We start from the raw sequence: 23,598 nt of genomic DNA, 5'->3' as shown, positions 1-23,598 counted from the left end.
TCCTAAAATATTTAAATTTGATCGATAATATATTTCACAACTACATTTTTTTTCATTTAAAACAGCAAAAAAAATTAAATTCTTTGTAAAAATGTTAATATTTCAAAGTATAAAATTACATACTATAATCCATTGAAATATTAATACTACTATGTGACATTTCATTAAAAGGTATTTAAAAACTACAATTGTAAAACTTACATTGTTATAAACAAAATATCACATATTGACACTTTTTTAAATTTTGAAATGATCTAAATGTTGTTAACTATATAATATTGAATACAACAAGAAGCAGAAAATAAATACTCTAATAAAACCACAACACCCAAAAAACATTTAAAAATGAAACCTCAACTCCATAATTTAAACACTGTAATTATATTTTTAAAATTGTATTAAAAAAAGCAGTTTTATAAAAATAAAACATTACTTTTTTAAACTAGGACTAAATCCTTTTTTTTTTTTTTAATTGCACAATTTTTTTACAAAAAGTTTTAAACAGCAAATATACAATACATTTTTCTGTAAAAATCCTACATCCCTCTCCTTAAATTATATTATAAAATTTGACATACAATAAAAAAAAATTACATTTTTTAAACAATGAAAAAGTAAACTTAATACACAGGCAATGATATACTTACAATAATATGAAACGAAACAATAGTTGTAACGACGATGATAAATGTAATAAATGATATTCTTATCTGCAATATTCTATCTCACTATAATCTTGACATCACAGTATTTGACACAATGTTTGTCCCACAATTATTTTGAAACATTAGGTTTGAACAACCTAGAGAACAGGTCAGAGGCTGACACACTAATATATACAAAGATAATATAAGGAGGGGCTACAGTGAGAGGCTTCAGCAATCCTAGCTGCATTAGCCTCATAACCGCATATCGGGTATCTGATACTTTCTGTAGCTTGTGTGGTATTGTGTCTCGTAGTATAAAGTATTCGTATTTACTGAAAGAGAAGCACCTGGTTGGACACTCATTATTGTGCTGCTGGGTGTTTGTTGAGTTCTAACCTCTCGAGAAACCTGTAGCCGCTCACCATTCCTACAACTGAGAATCAAATGCTGTAAACTTGTAAAGGTAGCAGGTGGTCCAGTTTTGTAGAATCATAGCAGGACAAACTGTGGGACAGCAGAAGCAAATGACCGTAGCCCCAACTGCTGTGGCCCAGTAAAGCCCTGCCTGCCCCGTGGACCCACCAAACCGAGTCTACAACGTGTTAGCAATGTCATGTGCTTACAGCAGTTGTGGCCACATTACAGACGGGGAGACCGAAGCTTTGTAGGAACTGGTTTCTATTTCCTGACTGGCGGGCCGAAAGGGATCTGTGAGAAAGAAAGATATCTCTCCAGGAGAAACTGACCATTAGGCTCTGTACCTTCAGATTGTTTTATGGCTCCCCTGTGCCTCCCGTGCTGAGTGGCTTGGTGGGCGAGAATGGTATTATATTCCCATCAGAGGCATGAGCAATTGGGTGGCTTGAGGACTAATAATGTCATTAGCACTGGGGATGTTGGTAGGGCTGCAAACACATGTTCCCATCATTGGGGCAGACTGGTGTATTGGCTAAATTCTCATGGTCCTAGTTTGGGAGCCTTGTGAATTCTGTGCACAAAGATGCATGACTTGAAGATCTGTTTCTGCAAGAGCAAGTACAGGGACTGCTGGGGTAGCTTGTGTTGAGGAGAGGGGAATACCAGAGAGCATCAAAGGGGGAGGCTGTTTGCTGGGCTGCCGTTTGGCTGTTTGTGTGATTGAGATTATTGCCTCGTGTTGGCCCAATTAAGCATTTGTGTCTACCTTCACCACACTACCACAGAGCTTGCCCTGGGTTGAGATGAGACTAATTTTCGGAGGTGGATGTCAACTGACAAATCAGCAATACGCCGTGGTACAACAAGGAGCACTCTCCCGAGCGGCTGAAGATACTCCAGCAGTGACTTGGTTGATAATATTGACAAAATGGATGGACTGCCAAAATATTGGTGTGATGAGAGCTTATTGGTCATACTCAATATTGGAAACTCATGTGAACCGTGACTTATTAGCCCTGATGAAGTCGGTGGGATACTGTCCGAGAGACAAAACACGTGTTGGCTACAATCTTTGTTCAGATCGACTGTAACAACATTGACCTGGAATTCTAACATGGGAATAAAGCAAAGAATTTACTACAACTACAAATTAGTGAACTTACTTTTGGATTGGACGTTTGCTCAGGATAAAATATTATTTGCATTAATATTTGGGGATTTCTTCTCCAAACTTTAGGACGCCTCGTGGCTGTTGCCTGGTTATCCTTGGAGCAGTTCTGAAATTTTAAGTATATAACTTTGTATTGACTCAGCGCAGAATTGCCCCTGCCGCCTTTTATCTAGTTGTATTAAATCAGAGAACCCCTCCAGGTCAGTCCAAGACGCCTCCTTCCACCCTCACCAAATGCTGCCAAATCTGCAGTTCCGGGCTCAGGCTCTTCGATGACCTTGGACCGTCCCACCGTATTCACAATCCAGGATAATCCCTTGAGTACACCAAAGACTACCAGCAGTCACCTCTCGCCCCTCTGCCACTACTCTTTTGTACTTCTTAAAAATAAAAAAAACACCCCGTGCAGAAGGTAGAACCCCACAGGTTTGAATGGTCGGCAGAGATATCACCACTGCTTAAAGTTGAGGCAACATAATCAGGAAGGTTACAGTTAATTAACAACCATCATTCCACAGGTGAAAAGTAGGTGTCCTCATGGATCTAATAGAACCTGGAAAATTAGGTATCAGATATATCGAACATCCATTTAAAATCATAGCACCCAGTGTTATAAACAGCCCCTGTGCAAAGCAAACACATATACCAAACAGTGCCATATATGATAGAGTCATATAGCACTCAGAATTCCCCATGAAGATTTATAAACTCATTTTCCTAACAGAAACACAATCTACATTCCCAGGTATAGATTACAGAAATTTAACACCAATATTTACTCGTTTCAAAAGAGTACGTCAATCCTCTGCCTTCTAAATTAAAGCATTATGCAAATGTAGCTGTTGATGATACCACATACTTAAAAAGATGGCCTGTTTTCCGATCAGGAAAACTAACATTCAGTGCTAATTACTTGTTATTGCCCTATGTCAACAAATAAATCCTCTTTCATGAAGTAGGTTATGTGCTCAATACTTCTGAGGACAATTGAATAAAACATCTTATCATATTACGTTAACATCACATTTCATGCATGTTGGACTTGGCCCTTTTTCCTGAATTTTTTCGTTTTTGTTACTTCTCCCAAGATGGCTGCTACAGGCCCCTGTTACTGCAGAGTGGTCTTTATTAGTAGCACCCTAGCCTTTTTTGTCCCATAGGTAGAATGGGGAAGCTCCTGGAATGTGCTGGAACCTTCTAGAAGGGAGGTGTGGTTTTTACTTTTGCCGCCTTGGCTAGAGGTCACCTGACCTAGGGCTACTTAAGTGAGGGAGTTAACTTTTTGTAGTTAGTTGGCCAGTGGGGTAAAGCAGAGCTGGAGAATCCACGCAGGAGTGTAGGCGGTAGGGCCTAGCCAGGGACTTATGCCTCTGAGAGTGACAGGATTTAGGTGCTGCCTCTTAAGTGAGTGAGGGATCCTGTGAAACCCACTGATCTTGCCCAGCAGTAGGAGGACCCAGGGAACCTCTGCCCAGCCTGACTAGGAAGGACCTAGTCGCCAACTCACTCCCTACCCCCCTGTAACAGAACCCCTTAAGGGCGCCAGATACATCTGCGCCATCAAGACTTCCTAGAGCAACTGATTGCAGGAACTGAATGCTGAGACTGCGTGTCCAGATTGAACATTGAAACTACATGCCAAGCTGATTGTGGAATCGCTGAGGATCAACCAGGTCTTAGCGCTGTGACCCCTGCGCTCCCTGACCTGGCCTGGGATCCCCGGCAGCGTGCTCCGTTGAGCGCGGAGCTCCCCTGCTTAATTTGAGCCCCCCCTGTGGTGTGGAGGCTGAAGCGCGCTCACCGCTGCGGCCCGGAGGAGTGCCCCTTATCGTCGTGAGGCCTGAGGAGAGGCCCGGGGCCCCGTCGCAGCTGTGGTGAAGGTGCGTGAGGCTGTGGCCGGCCCCCCGTTCCAACAGGATCACCTGCGGACTTCGGAGCCGGTGTGGACGCCTCCCGACGTCGAGCAAGGTAAGCCCGGAGGCTTGGGACTGACCCCGGTGCGCCCCCTACAGGCTGGGAGCCACACCGCACCCTGAGCCCGGGTTCCCTCTCCGTGGGAGTCCCCTGGTCACCACGACTGAGAGACCCCGCCGAAGGAGCCGCCCCTTGTTCCCCATTGACTGTCAAGGAGCGTGGTGCCCTACGAACTGCACCGGAGTACGAGAGGCTCGCTCCGTAAGACTCGCTGTGCTCCGTGAAATGCTCCGTTCTGAAGTATTCCTTGCTAATGATTACGAGTAGCGCTCTGTTCTAAATGCTCCGTTCTGAAGTATGCATTGCTATTGATTATGAGTAGCGCTCTGTTTAAAATGCTCCGTTTTGAAGTATTCATTGCCGTTGATTACGAGTAGCGCTCTGGTCTAAATGCTCCGTTCTGAAGTAGGCATTGCTATTGATTAAGAGTAGCGCTCCGTTCTACATGCTCCGTTCTGGAGTATTCCTTGTTATTAATTACGAGCAGCGCTCTGGTCTAAATGCCCCGTTCTGAAGTATTCATTGCTATTTGATCACGAGTAGCGCTCTGTTTTAAATGCTCTGTTCTGAGGTATTCACCGCTTAGCGCGTATAGCGCGTGAATCGCCACTGAGGCGCTACAGGTAACCGAAGTAGCGGTGGGCCCGCGAGGTCTGCCCTGGGTCCCTGCACGCCCCCAGGAGTGGCGCTACGTTCCCCAAACCCTACCCCGGGGAGTAAGATACACGAGGGTGGCCTAGAGCCTTCAAGAAACATACTGGTGAATAACATGCTGGCGAATATGGTGCTGGCGAATCCAATGCTAATATAAGTGAAGCTTGCATGTATCTCTCATGAATTGCATTTATATCTCATGAATTGCATTTATATCTCCTGAATTGCATTTATATCTCCTGAATTGCATTTACATCTCATGAACTGCATTTATCTTGAACTGCTTGGATAAACTTGAATTATTTGCCTAAACTTTTACAGTGTGGCGTCCCTTATTGTGTGCGTCCCTTGCTTCAGAGGATGTGTGTGTTGTATGGTTGCTTTACACACAGGCCTTTGGGTGCACAGCCGCTCGTGTCACGTTACCGCCCATAGGGACTGGAGACCCCAGTTCCTACAATGCATATATTGCATAGGTGACAATATCTCGAAAGGCACACGATATGACTGTCCTCCAGCCAGGTAATGGTTAATAAAAAGTGTGTGTTGTGAGACCTGGATGACTGGAGTGTCATGTAAGCCACAAATAACACATTTCCTAAGTACTTTCTCCAAATGTTGCTAAACCAGAAGCATCACTTCATTGTGGAACCTTGCGGTTAGATGTTACATGGTTAAAAGTGTGTGCTTGTCAGACAGAGGTAGTAAAGCCATAAAACATCCTGTTGGCTAAACACTATCAAAAACTGAAGTCAGAGTGAACTTTCACAATAAATAAGGGCGCATGACCCTGCTCTGCCCCCAGTGGACACTCATGGGAGTGCAGTCCATCATTTCATCAGCCCCAGTGATTCGGTCAGTTTGGCCCAAGTGCCTGTCACTTTATTTACTTCTGCTCTCTCATTCTTACTACATCCTGATTTTCCAAGTATGCAGTTCCAACCAGGGTGTAGGGTTCAGTTCCTTACCCTGTTAGGAACTAGAGGCGGGCGAGCCAACAAGGAGAGCAGAGCCACGGGTCTTAAAGCCCATGCAAGAGCCAAGCCCTGAAAATGTGTCTTATGAGAAGTACTTATTAAAATTGATAGTTTTGTACAGCTGGTATCCTGAACTCACATACTCGAAAGTGCTTTTTTATGGGATAATGAAGGGGGAAAAAAATAGGTGACAGAAAATATCTGCCTAAAAATCATACAAGTTAAGCAGGGAAGCTGTGATTTATCTTAGTTTCCTGGGTTCACTGTGTACAAATCAGCCAGTAAATGGGTATCTATTAGTCTTTTCTTATGTTAAGGATTTGTTTTTACCTCTTAGTGCATTCTTCTGCACTGGTTAGAATATAGCGTAAACTCGACCCAAAGGTACTGGAGCGCTTTGTATAAGCAAGTGTTACATTACACAAGGTCACATGCATTGTTCAAGGCATTGGGGGATTAAGGGATTTGCCCAGAATCACAAAATGTTGAGCCAATGCCGAGACTCTACTCTGGTTCCTAGTTCCAAAGACGTCAGCTCTGGCTGTAACACCACATCACGTTTGGAGGGAGGGAGGCAGAACCCAGCTCGGCTTGTTATGTGCTTGAGGTTCCAAGAGGACCTCGAGCGGAGCCAGGCTTCAGGCTAGCCTACCTCTGCTAGGAGCCACTATTAGTGATACCCCTTTGGAAGCAAACAGCAGTGGGTTTCAGTGCCAGATGCTGCGGAGAGTCGGTGTGCCCTGAGAAAACAGTGTGTGCTTAAACCCAGAGTCCGCTTTAGGGCGTTTAACTGCAACTAGGGCTGACTTTTGTGGGGGGGGGGGGGGCGCTGTGATTAAAAATAACATGAATTTAAACACCGGTGAACTTCCTTGTGCATGGAGCAGTTCCAGGCTACAATAAAAATGTCAAGATAACTCTGCTGATTAGTGTTACTGCTGGTAAGAGATCGGAATTGTGTGTAGTGGCAGTTCTGACTGCTCATAAAGTAGCGCAGAGGGATAATGTGCCTGCTGCGAAGAACATGTGCCATGCAGATCACAGAACTGAGTGTGAGTGAACTAGGAGTAGCTTTAAAAATATTTAAAATATCTCAGAGAGGGTCTATGGAGAGATGAGGGCCATATTGGAGATGGTGGTGAGGGAACTCATGGAGAACGAGGTCATGGGGAGGCGCCAAGAAAGTGTCGCACGGTTGGACCCAGCGCTAAAGTCGGCCTCGCTTAAATCTCTCTGGCTCCCGCAGCTAACAAACAGGGTCGTGAACAGAAAGCCTGTCCCATCCGTGGGACATTACTCCAAGACTCTAGATCAGAGGTCTATAAACTGTGGATGGATTCCCAGGGGGGCGCGAATGCCTCTGAAAGTACATGTAAATGAAGATGGCCTGGAAGTGCAGCGATCTTTATTTGCTGCATTTCCAGGCCCTCTTCATTTACACCCAGGCCTTGAAGTGAAAGTGACAACTGTTAGCAGAGTGCAGTGGGGTCGGGGGTCCGCGAGTGTGCTGGCAGGATCAAAGAAGATTCTAAAAAAAAAAAAAAAAAGGCCAAGTGTTTTGTGTTATCATAGTCTTTTAAGTGTGTATAAAATAATGCAATAACAGAAGAATTGAAAACTAAATGCAAGTTAAACTAACTGGTGATAAATGCACTCTTTTAGGTTATGAAACCTCAGTTTGCAACTACCATCACTGTAGATGTGTGTGTATGTGTGTTAGCATTTTGAGCATAGTTATGGATATTCTGCATTTGCCAAATAATCCATCATTTGCTGCATGATTTGCAGATTAAAAATAAAAAAACTCATTTCGAGCTCAAACAGCAGCAGCAACACGTTACCTTGCAGCGGAAAGCCCTTTCTAAAGGTTGACTGGTCACCTTTCTGTTGCTTATTGCTATATGTGGGTGCTAAAGTGGTACTAATGAGGGGAAATATATGCCAGGACACTGTTAACAAGTCGAACAATGGCAAAATAATGGAATAATGCTATTACAAAATAGGCAAGATTATGCAGCATTATTCGCCTCAGCTTGTTGCATAATTTGGCCTTCTCCTGCCACATAATTCCAGTGGCCCTGTTTATAGTGCTATGAGGTCCCAGCCTGTAGCAGAATGCACTCTTAATATGCAAGTCAATATTTTAAAATAGTATTTAAATAGTCTAAAGTAGGCTGCTGCAGGAAAATGATGCAGTGATTGAGGTAAAACAAGTTCTTGCATAATATACTTTTTAGTAATAAGTAATAAAACTCTATCTAATGCTGACATTTTTGTAGGTGCTTCCACAATTCCAAATCTCAGCTAACACCCCTGCATTACATCTCACAAAGAATAAATCTTTGCCGCCATGAAGCTTTAAGCAGAGCCGCTGAAATAATTCAGTAGGAGAGGACCACATTATGCTGCTGGGTTGACTAAATAATGCAACGAAAAAAGGTTAATTATGCGGCACATTTTGTGGTTAGCATTACTTCATTATTTTGTTATTTTAACTCACGGTAACGCTGTCAAGGGAAATATTTCATCTCACCCAAATACAGCCGTAAGCAACTACAAGATTGCCAGTCAATCTTTGCAAAGGGCCTTCCACTGCTCCGAACACTTTGCCTCATTTTAAGTAACTTTTGTTCCGTTTAAGCTAAAATCAAGTTTTTTTTGTTGGAATATGCAGATTATGTAGAAAATGCGGTAAACTCATAATTATGTGCAAAAATGATACTGCTGCAGAAACTCATAATTCCAGTGGCGCTGGCTTTAAGTGACAATTAATGGCTGGTTTCTTTTTCACCTTTCTGCACTACCACCACACCCTTCGCTTTCAGGCAGAGGCACCTCAAAGTCAATATTAACCATTCTGGAGCAGTTTTTTGTGTGAAAGCTGAGCCCATGGGGTGGCAGGTAGAAGGCCAGCAGGGTTGCATTCAGATGCAGAGCCCTAATCCTCTTGACTACTGGAGCCTCACAGTAATAGTCTATGAGACAGAGGAAAGGATTGAGATTCATTGATATTCTGAAGGAGAAGGCCCAGAATATGGAGCACTGTATGGGGACTCATTTTTATGTTTACAAATGGCCAGAGATAGCTTCTTCAGAGAGATACCCAAAAGAAGGGGACAATACAAGTGGTCTCTTTTTTAATTTCTTTTTAAAAAGGCCATTCATTAGTGAAGCTGATACTGCTGCCAGGTGTGTAAGTGGCCACTGCTGGTTATCATTAGGGAAGCACATGAAGCAGGACTGGGGCTCAGGGGTTTGAGGGGCCCACTGCATCATAATTATGACAGTTTACCTTTAAAAAAGGGGCATGGCAGAATATTTTTCTTTCTAGCATTAGGGCGGAGGTGATGATCCGCCAAGGTGGGGAAGAGGTAAAGATGCAAAGGAGATAGCCTGCTACTCAGGACTGCAGTTATGAGAATTGCAGCAGGTGTAGTTGCATTATGGTCGAAGAGTGAGAGGAGCTCATAACACCCCAATTATGGGGGTAAGTATGTTTAGGATAATACTTGTTTTTGTTTGATGCTTTTACTGTTTTAGAAGTCTCATATTTAGTGAGGGTTATAAGCTATAGAAAAAGTACTCTTGAAATCATCTCATAAGCCCCGCTCCCTATACGCAGCCATTTCCCTCCTACTCCCCCAATCCTTGCCATAATGTTTTGGAGGGGGGCCTGACTTAGAAATATTTTGCTTGGGGGAGGGGGGGGTTTTAAGCAAAAAAGTTTGAAGACCTCTGCTTTAGATGAAAGAGGCGGTCGCATCCGCAGAGGATTCAAAATTTGCGAACATACGTGACAAGAATTTTCAATTCTATTAAGGACACGGAGGCGAGGATTATGCTTCTCATTTCTTTACTAGAAATTTGCTCAGCAGCCAATCACATTACAATAAATAAAAACTAAAACTACAATACCCATGAACCCACTGGGTACGACGTAATAACCATAGAGTATGTTCGTATAAAAAGGTCACCAAGAGAATACCACATCCTCTTTCTTTGGTAGTTAGAACAGTCAGAAGAAGAAAATAGTGCAACATCTGGAAAGAGCTTGGAAGAAACAACGTAGCTCAATCACTGCAACAAGAGACCAACAGGTCGGAACAGCTGACTTGATGCTTGAGTCGACATCCCAAAACCGGAACCAGCAGGTGTCCAAAAGATAATCCAAGAAGAAATAGAGGAGCGCCACTCACTTCGGATCAGAACCTGAAAAAGATATAAAGTCGTAATATACCATTTCTAAATGAAAGAAAAAGGTATAGATACTTAGGGAGGGAAGAAAAAACAAGGAATTCATCCAAATACATCATAACAATACACAAGAAATATAGAATTGAAAATTACCATATGCAAAGATATATGTGCAAAATGACATGACAGAAAAAATGGGTGGGATAATCCTCGCCTCCGTGTCCTTAATAGAATTGAAAATTCTTGTCACGTATGTTCGCAAATTTCTATGTCAGGACCGGAGGCTCCGATTATGCTTGTTCAAAGCTGAGCCACCACAACAGAAGCAATATCCAGAATAGGTTTATAATAAAAAGTTTTAAACAGAGTCAGTTGACCAATCAGCTGCTTTCATAATATCTATTAAGGTCACTCCCATAGAAAAAGCCTTGGAAGCCATTGCTCCACGAGTTGAATGCGCACCAAATGTTGTAACATCAACACCAGCCTCACCCATGAGCCATCTGACCCATCTAGCTAAAGTAGCCGGGGTCACAGGGCGAAAAGTTTTTTGCAACGCAATCAACAATTGACCATGCATATCTTGTCGAAATTGAGCAGTACTTGCCTCATAATCCTTAATACATTGCACTACACAGAGTTTTGGATTATTGGGAAAACTTGGGTAAGTGCCTGAGGCAGTATTACACTTAGTACGTCTGGAAATGGAAAAAGTAACTCCTTCAGGTGAAAAAGTACGACCTGCAAGATCTAGCGCGCGAACATCAGAAACACGTTTGCAAGAGACTAGACATAACAGCATAGTTAACTTTGCCGATAATTGTTTGCGGGATAAAGAGTCGTTGGAGGGCCAAGCCTCCAAAAAACGTAAGACAATAGACACATCCCATAAAGCATCATATTTCGGACAAGGAGGTTTAACCAACCTGATACCCCTGAGTAATTTGGAAACCAAAGGATGTTCACCCGCAGGTTTACTATTAATAGGAATATGCCCTGCAGAGATGGCCGAACGGAAATTGACAGTCCGATATGCAAGACCTGAGGAGGCAATTGATGTAATTTTTTTTAGCAATCAAAGTGACATCTGCTGAAGAGGGATCCACTTCCCGTTGAGCGCACCAATCACACCAACGTTTCCATGCTGCGGCATAACGTTTGTGTGTGTTGGGAGACCAAGCTTCGTTGATAAATCTGGAAGCGTCTCACGAAAGGCCTGAGATCTGCCAGCGATCCCCGAAACCCGCCATGCCACCAGAAAGAGATGACCCGACTCTTAGAGGATGAGGATTGTTGAGTGGATCCAATATCAGATTCCACAGTTGGGGAAGAAGAACTGGCACTGCACAAGACAGCTGCAGGAGAACTGGGAACCAAGCCTGAACCCTCCAGAGAGGGGTGATCAGAATCAACTCCGTCTGATAACATTTCATGCGTGCCAGAACCCTGGATATCATGACAAACGGGGGAAAGGCAGAACACAGAAGAGACGGCCATGTCTGGAGAAATGCATCCGTGGCTAGAGCCTCCGGATCCGGACGCCAACTGAAAAACTGAGGAAGTTGAGTGTTGAGGCGAGAGGCAAAAAGGATCGATCTGGCAGGGGCCCCACATTCGAGACAGGGATCTGAACACCAGAGGGTGAAGTCTCCAGTCGCTGAAATCCCGAAGATGCCGAGAATTCCAGTCTGCCACCAGATTGCTGTGACCCGGCAGGTACTCTGCAATCACCGTGATGTTTCTCTGAAGACAGAAGTGTCAAAAGTCTTTTGCAATCTCTGCCAGAATCTTGGAACGTGTCCCCCCCTAACTTGTTGACATATCGAACCGCTGAGACATTCTCCATGCGCAGGAGAATGCAACAATTCGTCATGCGTGGAGACAGACAACAGATCGCAAACGACCCCGCCAGAAGCTCCAGACAATTGATATGGAGAGATAACTCCTCCGAAGACCACCGGCCTCCCGTGGACATTGGACCACAACGGGCTCCCCATCCCCACCGACTGGCGTCGGATTCGATCACCACCTCCGGGGACACTCCGAATAGAGCTTGGCCATTCCAGGACTCCATGTGTTCCAACCACCACAACATCTCCCACCTCGCCTCCTCTGAAAGAGGAATCTGATCCGAGTACCGGAGGCCTTTCTGGAGATGACGGATTTTGAGTCGCTGAAGTGCCCGATAATGGAGAGGACTCTGGAAGGTGGCCTGAATTGAAGAAGCTAACAGACCGACAATCCGAGCTATAGATCTCAACGACACAAGCTGTTTGTGTAAAATCAATCTCAACTCCCGTTTGATCGTCCTGATCTTCTGAAGAGGCAAGAACAGTTGGCAAGAGAGGGAATTGATCAGAAAACCCAGAAATTCTATCGACTGCGAGGGGCGGAAAATAGACTTCTGAGGATTCACTAGAAATCCGAGTGACTGTAAGAGATCTATTGACCATTCCAAATGGAGCATTAACAGACAGGGACAGTGAGCCATAAGAATGTCGTCCAGATAAATTATCAGACGAACTCCCTGAGATCGCAGGGACTCCACCACAGGCCTCAGAAGCTTCGTGAAGCACCAGGGTGCTGACGAGAGGCCGAACGAGAGAACCTTGAACTCGTACCAGACACCCTGCCATTGGAATTGGAGAAACCGGCGATGAGGACCATAAATGGGAATCGACAAATACGCATCCTTCAGATCAAGACGAACCATCCAGTCCCCTTCCTGAAGAAGATCCCTCAAAAGATGGATGCCCCCATCTTGAAGTGGCGATAGACAATCCAGCCGTTGAACTCTTTCAGGTTGAGAACTAACCTGGAACCGCCTCCTTTTTTCTGAACTAGAAAGACGTGGCTGGAAAAACCCTGAGGATGAGGGGAAGACCGGACAACCGCCCCTTTCCTCAGAAGGGAGTCTATTTCCGTGGAAATAATCGCCTGATCGTGAAGGGAAAAAACCAAGGGATAAGGAGGGAAAGGTTGACTTGGGCAACTGAAAAACTCTATTCTGAAACCCTTGACCGTCTCCAACACCCATGCATCGCTGGAGATCAAAAGCCAATTGGGAAGAAAAAACTGAATCCTGCCCCCCAACATGACCTCTGAAGCTGAGATCAAACTCACCTGAAGCGGAGGAATCGTGATGTCCTCCTTGATTACCGCCGGCACGTCCTTTCCGGAATTGGTATCGACCTCTACGGGAGGGGTAGAAGGAAGGCTTGTTGTTGGTGTAGTTGGGGTCTTGACCTCCTCCACGTTGGGACTGGAAACCACGCTGGTTAGATTGGTTAAAACCGCGGCCGAACGATCGTCCCCTATATCGTCCGGCCCTTCCAAAAACCGGGCGAAAAGCCCGTCTAATAGAAGCTTGAGCCTCATCAAGACCACTGAAGGTGGCCACAAATTTCGTTAGTTCCTTAAGGAGAGACTGCCCAAACAATAAACCCTGCGCCAAAGGACCGGATTCAGAAGTAGAGAGTTCAGCTAATTTTGGGTCCAACTTCAATAATATAGAACGTCTGCGTTCAGAAGACATGGCACAATTGGCATTACCCAATTGCCAAATAGCTCTTTGAGCCCAACCAATCAGGTCATCTGGGTCAATGGCAGAGGAGGACTCCTTGGCCCGATAACCTAAATCCAAAATTTTGGTGAGAGGTCCCAGTAAATCCAATAACTTATCTTGACAAGAGCACCATGCTCTATCAATGCCTCTTTTTGGGTCCTTGGCATATTTTTTAAGATATGTCACCATAGTGGGATCCACCACAGGAGTGTCTGCTAATTTATCTGCCAAATCAGGCCGTGGACACTCAGATCGGAGACGGGTACGCACATCCTTGTCAAAAGGTTGACGAATGTGTGTCTGGACGTACTCCGCCACCTCCTGATACAGGAGCCAAGAAGAAGAGTTGGGATGCATGAGGTCTGATGGCTCAAAGGTAAGAACTTGGAGATGCGACGGCGCATCAACAAAATGCTCCTTCCGAGCCCTCTTACGAGGAGGAGGAGAAGCGACCCCATGGTCCGAGGAGGAAGAAGGAGAGGTACCGTCATCATCTGTTTGACGAGCTGGAGGGGACGAAGGCTCCTTGGGAGGTTGACCATAGGAATGCTCAGAAGAGAGGGCCTTAGCCAGCTTTACAAAAACAGACTTGTGTGGATTAGACATTTTGGAAGATTTAGATGACCTGGAGGACTGTGATGATTTTGAAGATTTAGAGGACTTAGGCAGCCAACCCTGCTGCACCGCATATTGGGACAAATGACGCTTCAATGGTGTAATAGCGCGAACCAGCGCTTTATTCACAGACGTTTGTACACCCACGTCAAGAGCCTCTACTAAATCCTGTTCCATATAGCCAGAGGCGTCCTCATCATCATAATAATAATAGTAATCATCTTCCTCAAAATATTCAGCCATGGCAGAACCTGGCGTAAATAAAGCCCACAAGAGGAAGTAATAACAACAGGAAATCTGTTATGCCAAAGCACAATAAAGGGGGAGCGGCAGAAAGCCGTAGGCAAGACTAAACAAACAGGTGAAATAACCTGAAATATTTAAATGTGGAGGGAGGGCTTGCCAATTATTATAAGCCACTCTAGGCAATGCCTATGCAAAATTATACAGCCCCAACTGAGTCAAATATGCAGCAAGACGTCAATAGGGGCAAGAAAACAGGCTGTGGGCATGTGAGCAAAGGAAGCGCTGCTCTCGCGCTGAATCAATGAGGAAAACAGTGTTTACCAACAAGGAAAATGGCCGCCGCGCATGCGCGGTAACGACCACCTGAATTCAAAGAAGGAAAGAACTACGCAACACGCGCGTAGCCTTTCAGCCCCGTTTTCTCCCGCTCCACTTGAATAATGAGGCGCGGGCGCACAGCGCACGAACCAGGGAGGCAGACACGCGCTCCCGGCAACGCTGACACACAGTCAATGAAAATTAGTCTAACACGCGAGCAAATATTGAAACGATATGCGCACAGCGCTAGAAATTCAAAACAATGCAACGCTAAGCATAATAAGAATAAAAACCACTGCCGCAATGAAAAGACAGAGAAATATCATGAGAATAGAAAGATAAATGCACTTAACTGGCTGCGGAGCAGCAAAGAAAGAGGATGTGGTATTCTCTTGGTGACCTTTTATACGAACATACTCTATGGTTAATACGTCGTACTCAGTGGGTTCATGGGTATTGTAGTTTTAGTTGTTATTTATTGTAATGTGATTGGCTGCTGAGCAAATTTCTAGTAAAGAAATGAGAAGCATAATCGGAGCCTCCGGTCCTGACATAGAATTAAATGCCGAAGCTCTGTTACATCAGTGGCGACGAAGAAACATAAGCTGGACAGAGACCACGAAACAAAAGAGGGACACTCACCTGTGGGCTTCTGACACTGACTCAGCAAAAGAACCCCGACGTCCACAGACCCTGCAGAGAGAAGGAAGTGCCACGCCCGAGTGGGCACCAGCGTCACGCTAGGGTGACCAACCGCCCAAAAATTTTACAAACATTCTGTAATTTCGGCCGTCTGTCCGTTGTCCGTCAAGGATTTTAACTTCTGTTGGGTGACAGCAAACCATATGGACCCTTCGATTCACCAATAGTTGCTGAGGAGAACATACAAAACTATCTAGGATTGGCTTGAAAGCTATCAGCGAATCCTACAGCTCGCTGTTCCACTGCAGGTCTGTTCTTATTGGACCTGATGCGTCAGGGCCAATGAAAACAGCTTTAGGGAACCCGCAGGTTCCTCATTGGTAGCGCTACTGAGCTAGCAATGATTGACGGCACGTTTTCACTGGCGTCGCCAAATGGACATTTAAAGGCCACATTTGTGCACCTCGCCAGGAGAGGTATTTCCCGCATGAATGGGGACAATGTTGGCAATTTGTGCTGGAAATAGCGCAATGTGGGAACAGGTAGTTCGTAGACTCGAGCTGGGACTGCAACCTTGTGAAGAGTAGTGGTTATAACTTGCGCATGCGCTGAGCCGAGATTAGAATTGTGAATATGACCAGAAGTTTAATCCCTGCGCACCAGCAGTGCTCACGTTACTAGTTGTGAATAGTACACTACTTAAATGACAGTGCTTGAATCGGACCGGAAGTTAGGAGGCGCGCATGCGCAGTCCCTGGGTGTGCTCGAGACGTAAGTTAAGGACTCAGCGCAACCATGCTTCCCGGACAGCTTCCGCCTTGCCCCAGGTAGGGTGACCAGCCGTCCGTAAATTTCACGGACAGTCCGTCATTTTAGTGTCTAATCCCTTGTCCGTTATCATTCTTTTTACGGGCGCCTTTTGTCCGTAATTCTGGCGTTTGCAGGGATGACCCCTTTGAGAAGCCTCCGGGGTTTCACAACAGTCACTGTTGGGTGCCAGCTCGCACTTCTTTCAAGTGCCAGCCCCTCCCAGACTTGTCAATTAGCCCTATTATCATTCTGTCTGTCCCGATTCTCTCAGACAGAGTGACAATGGGCCATGCTGCAGTTCCAGCATGTGGCGTGTCTGTGCCTGCATTGCAGAGTCGGGTGCCATAGACGCTGGGATTGTCCCTGACTGCCAAACAACAGAAACAGTATTTTGCTTCCACTCCCAAGGACAGCGACGGCTGCGGAGCCTCTAGTTTGAGAGTTGTTTTTTGTGGAGTGTCGGTCCAGCGCATTCCAGGGACCGAACTCTGCCCATTCGTTCTGAAATCCCCGTTCTGCATACTTTTAATCCTGCGGGATGGGTATTTTTGTCACTTGCTTTCCCCATCTCTTTGTTGGGTACACCACTACCCACCTAATTGCCAGGATGTTTGAATTAGTGAGTGTCACTCTGCCATCTACAGCTTCCTGACGGTTAGTTGAGCTGATATTTTTCTTCTTCTTTGTTGTTGCTGGCACCTATACCCTCATTTTCGGCAGACTGGCTCAATCTATGCCTAGGCAAAAAAAAGTGAATACAACATAACTAGCCCGTATTTCAAGTAAATAAAACAATAGAATTTAAAAAGTACAGTTTTATTCCACTTTGTAGTTTAAGAGAAAGGAACTATTTTTAGGCTAATTTGAACAGTGGCTGTGACTTTGTGCCCTCGTTCACACTGAAGCGTACAATGATAAAGTGGGTTGACCTATAGCCCCTTGCTGTATGCTGTGGTGGGCTGAACCAAAGTGTAAATGTAACAATTGAGGGCCTTATTCATGAGGATTTGCCGTAGAGCAGTGCAGCAGGTCTTCCTGCTCCGCTGCCCTACGGCAAAAGAAAAGGGCAGGAATGCGTTGTATCTATAAGGTACGGTGCATTCCTGTCCTTCTCCCCTGCGCCGGCGCACAATAGGACGCAGACCCCTTTGCACCATGGTGCAAGGGTGTCTGCATTGTGGGGATGATTATTTTTGTAAAGGAAGGGAAACCTTTCTGTACAAAAACAATCACAAGAGGCTTTTTCCTCTTTCGATGCCTGCTGCAGTATTAGCACACCTAGAAAAAGGAAGAACGAGAAGAAATAAAGATATTTATCCTCGTTGCGCCTCCCTCACGCCTCCCCTGGGGAGGCGTAAGCTTTCCCACTGCCTCAGATTTACGATTTCTCGTAAATCTGGGGCAGTGTCAAAAAACCATGGATGTTGTTGGGAACATCCTCAACAACACCCACTGCACGCCCATTTAACGTAGAACACTGCGTTAAAGGGACTGATATTTATCAGGCAGCAATAAGCCAAAAAAAGTGGCTTAGGGCTGTTTGATTAATATCATTTAGGCTTCTGCGCCACAGAACGTCACAAAAAGTGACGTTCCGGAGGCGCAAGGAGTCTCATAAATGAGGCCCTTACAATTTAACAGGCCAGTGAATGATGCTGGCTCACCAAAGGCCCGTTTATGTATTTATATGCTGCTCAACTTCCTCTGTGTCTGTAAAATGTACATTTTTTCCCCCGAAGGTTTGTCCTGAATTTTGACCTGGTGTCCTGAATTTTGTCCCTTTGTCTTGAATTTATACACTCACCGTCCTGAATTTCCACCCATGCCAGTTGGTCACCGTAACCCCAGGGCGTTGCTGCTGACAGTGAAGAGCACGAGCCCTGGTGCAGGCGTCATCACTGTTTGTGTTTATGGGATTTCACGTGCACTGGTGAGCCGTGACTAGACCCATTTTGTAGAGGGTCAATGGTTACATTGAAGGCGTTAAATAGAAATGATACAGTCGAGGGACAGGTGGGGGTGGTGCAGAGGTAAAGCTGTGTGTGACCTCAGGGTGCAGAGGGTGAACTGGGGAGCAGGTGGGGATGGTGCAGCGGTATAGCTGTGTGTGACCTCAGGGTGCAGAGGGTGAACTGGGGAGCAGGTGGGGATGGTGCAGCGGTATAGCTGTGTGTGACCTCAGGGTGCAGAGGGTGATCTGGGGAGCAGGAGGGGCGGTGCAGAGGTAAAGCTGTGTGTGACCTCGGGGTGGAGAGGGGCAGAGGGTGATCTGGGGAGAAGGAGGGGCGGTGCACAGGTAAAGCAGTGTGTGCCCTCAGGGGGCAGAGGGTGATCTGGGGAGCAGGTGGAGGCGGTGCAGAGGTAAAGCTGTGTGTGACCTCAGGGTGGAGAGGGGCAGTGGGTGGTCTGGGGAGCAGGTGGGGTGGGGCAGAGGTAAAGCTGTGTGTGACCTCAGGGTGGAGAGGGGCAGAGGGTGATCAGGCGAGCAGGAGGGGTGGTGCAGAGGTAAAGCTGTGTGGGCCCTCAGGGTGGAGAGGGGCTGAGGGTGATCTGGGGAGCAGGTGGGGGCGGTGCAGAGGTAAAGCTGTGTGGGACCTCAGGGTGGAGAGGGGCTGAGGGTGATCTGGGGAGCAGGTGGGGGCGGTGCAGAGGTAAAGCTGTGTGGGACCTCAGGGTGGAGAGGGGCAGAGGATAATCTGGGGAGCAGGAGGGGCGGTGCAGAGGTAAAGCTGGGTGTGACCTCCGGGTGCGTAGGGTGATCTGGGGAGCAGGAGGGGCGGTGCAGTGGTAAAGCTAGGTGTGGCATCAGGGTGGAAAGGGGCAGAGGGTGATCTGGGGAGCTGAAGGGGTGGTGCAGAGGTAAAGCTGTGTGTGACCTCAGGGTGGGGAGGGTGATCTGGGGAGCAGGAGGGGCGGTGCAGAAGTAAAGCCGTGTGTGACCTCAGGGTGGAGAGGGGCAGCAGGTGATCTGGGGAGCTGAAGGGGTGGTGCAGAGGTAAAGCTGTGTGTGACCTCAGGGTGGGGAGGGTGATCTGGGGAGCAGGAGGCGGCAGTGCGAAGGTAAGGCTGTGTGGGACCTCAGTGTGCAGAGGGTGATCAGGGGAACAGGAGGGGTCACGAAGAGGTAAAGCTGTGTGGGACATCAGGGTGGAAAGGGGCTGAGGGTGATCTAGGGAGCAGTTGGGGGCAGTGCAGAGGTAAAGCTGTGTGGGACCTCAGGGTTGAGAGGGGCTGAGGGTGATCTGGGGAGCAGGAGGGGGCGGTGCAGAGGTAAAGCTGTGTGTGACATCGGGGTGGAGAGGGGCAGAGGATAATCTGGGGAGCAGGAGGGGCGGTGCAGAGGTAAAGCTGGGTGTGACCTCCGGTTGCGGAGGGTGATCTGGGGAGCAGGAGGGGCGGTGCAGTGGTAAAGCTAGGTGTGACCTCAGGGTGGAAAAGGGCAGAGGGTGATCTGGGGAGCAGGAGGGGTTGTGCAGAGGTAAAGCTGTGTGTGACCTCAGGGTGGGGAGGGTCAGAGGGTGATCTGGGGAGCAGGAGGGGCGGTGCAGAGGTAAAGCCGTGTGTGACCTCAGGGTGGAGAGGGGCAGCGGGTTATCTGGGGAGCAGGAGGCGGCGGTGCAGAGGTAAAGCTGTGTGGGACCTCAGGGTGGAGAGGGGCAGGGAGTGATCTGGGGAGCAGGAAGGGTGGTGCAGAGGTAAAGCTGTGTGGGACCTCAGGGTGGAGAGGGGCAGAGGGTGATCTGGGAAGCAGGAGGGGGCGGTGCAGAGGTAAAGCTGTGTGTGACCTCAGGGTGGAGAGGGGCAGAGGGTGATCTGGGAAGCATGAGGGGGCGGTGCAGAGGTAAAGCTGTGTGCGACCTCAGGGTGGAGAGGGGCTGAGTGTGATCTGGCGAACAGGAGGGGGCGGTGCAGAGGTAAAGCTGTGTGTGACGTCTGGGTGGAGAGGGGCAGAGGGTTAGCGATCCAGTTTGAATCATAGGCATTATCCTATATTATCCCGATGTAAATGGACGCGCGCAGCTGACAGCGGGTGTTTCCTGCCCTGCTACTAGGTTTTTAATACTTTTTAAATTGTAGATGTGTGGCTGAATTACTCTGTGCTTTTTAACAATTTCTCCTACCCGACGTGCACTTGCACTTTACTTGATTCTGCTTGCCTACACCTCCTTAGCTGCTTCAATTCGCATCTGGCTTTTCCTCCAGTCCTGGTCTGCAGCAGCTGATAAGCCGATTGTGTGGAGGGCTGGAGCTACTATCGGGCTCCTCACTTCCGCCCACGCAGTTTCCGCTTCCTCAGCTGCATTAGTGATCCAGTTTGCATCATAGGCATTAGCCTATATATTTCCGATGCGCGCAGCAGACGTGTGCAGAGGGCGTGCCGCTGGCGCGCCGAAGGCAAGCCCGTCTGCACCTGGACGCGTCGGGCGCTGGCCATGCTGCCCAGATCCCCTCCGGTGAGTTTCTTCCTCTATATTATAATAGGGAAAAACTGCTTAGCCTTAGGAGGCTACCATTATGTCCGTGTACAGTGGCTGATCCGAGCCTGGAGGTAGACTTTAGATGCAATAAGTGCAAATGATCTCTCCTCCAGCCCAGGAAACTCGCACCCAAGATCCTCCCAATCAACAATAAGTGTAAAAGCAATAAGAAAACAGAGGACTTAAAGGCCACTCTTTTAAATTGTCGCTCTATGCAAAAGGATGAACCACACATTTATGGCCTACTTTTAGACGAACAGCCTGATGTTTTATTTCTCATCGAGACCTGGCTGTCTGAAGCCTCCAACCCTACTATCACCTCGGCCATCCCTACCGGTTATAAAATCCTTAGGCAGAACCGAATGAGTGGGAAGGGGGGCGGTGTCGCCATAATTTACAATCAAAAACTAGACTGCTCTCCCATCCCGGTGTAAAACATCGAGGGCACAGAATCCTTAGGCTTCGCTGTACCTTATCCCCCCATCGTAGCTTAGCAGGTTTTCTGATTTACAGACCTCCCAGTGCAATTGGAAATGCTATTACTACGCTTAATACAGTCACCACCTTTCTGGCCTTAATATACAACAACTGCCTTATTCTGGGAGATTTCAATATATATATGGACAATGGAAAAGACCCTCAAACAATTTCCTTGTTGGAGACACTGCAGGCCTGCAACATGTTTCCATCTATTTCTTCGGCCACCCATGAGAAGGGCCATGCCCTAGACCAAATCTTTCACAACTTCGACATATCAGTAAGACTACCTCTTTCCATTACCTGGTCTGACCACCTCCTTTTAAAATTTATCATACACAACTCTGCCACAGCCCCTCGGGCTAACGCAGGGCAGAGGGTCTCTAATTACAGGATGTTCCATAAAATATCCATCCCGATGTTAGCAGACGCCCTTGGTCGTTCCTCAACGGAACTGCCTGGCTGCCCCGACTCAGACGCCCTCTCAATAGTCATGACTTTGAACCAACATTGATGCAGTGGTAACGGTAGTCTCCCGCTCTTCAAAGAGGTCGGCCCCACCAGCTCCATGGTTTAACGATTCCCTCAGATCTAGCAAAAGAGATTATAGAAAAACGGAACGGAAATGGCGTAAATCCTACCTACCTGAGGACAGAAAGGTGTATAAAGGCACCTTAAAAGCTCATTACATTCTCGTGAAGGCAGTCAAGTAAAACGTCTTTCAAACCAAGATAGAAAATGCCCAAAATAAGAGTAAGGAAATCTTTAGCATAGTTAAATCTTTTACCTCCCCGAAAGCCAACACAAAGGAAGGGCCGTGCACGGAATCCACAAAAAGATCTCGGTTATCCAACAAGCCTTCACTAACATCTCAGAGGAAGAACTGACCTTCTACCTTAGTTCTAATAGCAAATTTCACCTCTTGGATCCTCCATCTTTACTAGCTTTCTGTGAGTTTCAGCTTGAAGAGTCACTGACCCTTCTCCAAAGCATTAAGTCTGGCTCTCCTACCGACCCATGTCCAGCAAATATCCTGAACCGATTAGCTTCCACCATCAACCCCACGGAAAACCAGCTCTTTAATGCTTCCCTCTCCTCAGGCAACATGCCGAAATTATGGAAGATTCTTCCACTGATAAAAAAGGCTAACGCCAAACTGACGGACCCTGCCAACTACAGGCCAATCTCCCTTCTTCCTGCCCTCTCCAGAGTATTAGAGAAGCATGTAAACAAAGCCCTCCAAAAACACATTGAAGATGGGAAGCTCCTTCATGAGTACCAATCCGGTTTTAGGGCTAACTACAGTACAGAGTCCGCTCTGCTGGAAGTGACTGAATTTCTCAAGGGTATGCTGGACCAGGGAGGCAAGGCTGTTCTGACACTGCTCGATCTGTTGACGACCTTCGATACGGTCCCACATGAGAGGCTCCTGGAGAGACTTGCTAACATAGGCCTGGGGGGGGACTGCCTTAACATGTCTAGGCAGATGCGTCACTTTGTAAACCCCTGCACCACATTATACCTGCGCCAGGCCTAATGTATGCAGGGTGGGTGTTGCCCCGCAAAAAGCCTCATAGAAGTGGCGCATTGAAATCTATGAGAACTCAGTGTGCCACTTCTAGAACGCCATTGCGTCAATATCTTACACCTGCCTCACAGCAGGCGTAAGACTGATGCAGGCCCTTTCACATGGGGCTTGCCCCATGAAAGCACACATTGCTGGAGTTGCGTCTATTTTCATACACACTCCAGCAATGCATCACTTTTGCGCCTGCAGATTTGTCAGAAATACTGACATATCTGTAACTCCTTGCGACATGATGCGTCGTACAGTAAATATGACACATACATCATGTCGCAAGGAGGGCGCACTAAGAAGTGACTGTTGGAAAGGCGATGTTGGAAAGGCGTTCGCCGGAGGGAGGTTCGATACACGTCTTGCCCACCCCTTTGACCCACCTCTCCCAAGTAGGCCGAACCAGGCGCGCACACCCTGAGCTTACACTACAAACAGAGTGACACCACACGTATTCTTTGTAGGACGATAGGTTCTTTTATCGAAGGTTTCAAGGGATCTTTATGATCCAAGGGGTAAGTAGTACCTCAGCGGCACAAGAGACTACAGATCGGTGGTAGGGGAATGGGGGTAGCGGGACAGTCTTTGAAGGTAGTGTCTCTGCAAAGTACCCTGCGGATAGCTCACAATCCTCAAGCTGGAGGGTGTTGTTTCTCTGGGCGATCTCTTGTCAATTCGTCCTCGAGGGGAGAGCCGCGAGTCACTCAGCAGGCACAGGTAGTCGGAGTTCGGGAGCCGCGATCTCGTCAGCAGGGCTCAGGTGGTTCGAGGGTCGGGGCCGCGAGTCACTCAGCAGGCCCCGGTGGTTCGGAGTTCGGGAGCCGCGATCTCGTCAGC

The 23,598-nt window shown here is 47.1% G+C and overlaps 1 protein-coding gene across 2 annotated transcripts in view; it reads right to left on the bottom strand.

Annotated features, from left to right (window-relative positions):
- Positions 1–15,631, bottom strand: part of LOC146822466 (NACHT, LRR and PYD domains-containing protein 3-like) — a 384,569-nt gene extending 368,938 nt beyond the window's left edge. For both annotated transcript variants that reach the window (XM_085613582.1, XM_085613583.1), the window contains exon 1: positions 15,421–15,631. The gene's annotated coding sequence lies outside the window, so the exon portion shown is untranslated. The remainder of the gene's footprint in view (positions 1–15,420) is intronic.
- Positions 15,632–23,598: the final 7,967 nt, after the last annotated feature.

The sequence above is a fragment of the Triturus cristatus genome, chromosome 6, assembly GCF_964204655.1.
Source record: "Triturus cristatus chromosome 6, aTriCri1.1, whole genome shotgun sequence".
NCBI lineage: Eukaryota > Metazoa > Chordata > Amphibia > Caudata > Salamandridae > Triturus > Triturus cristatus.
This window is presented reverse-complemented; position numbering and strand designations above follow the sequence as displayed.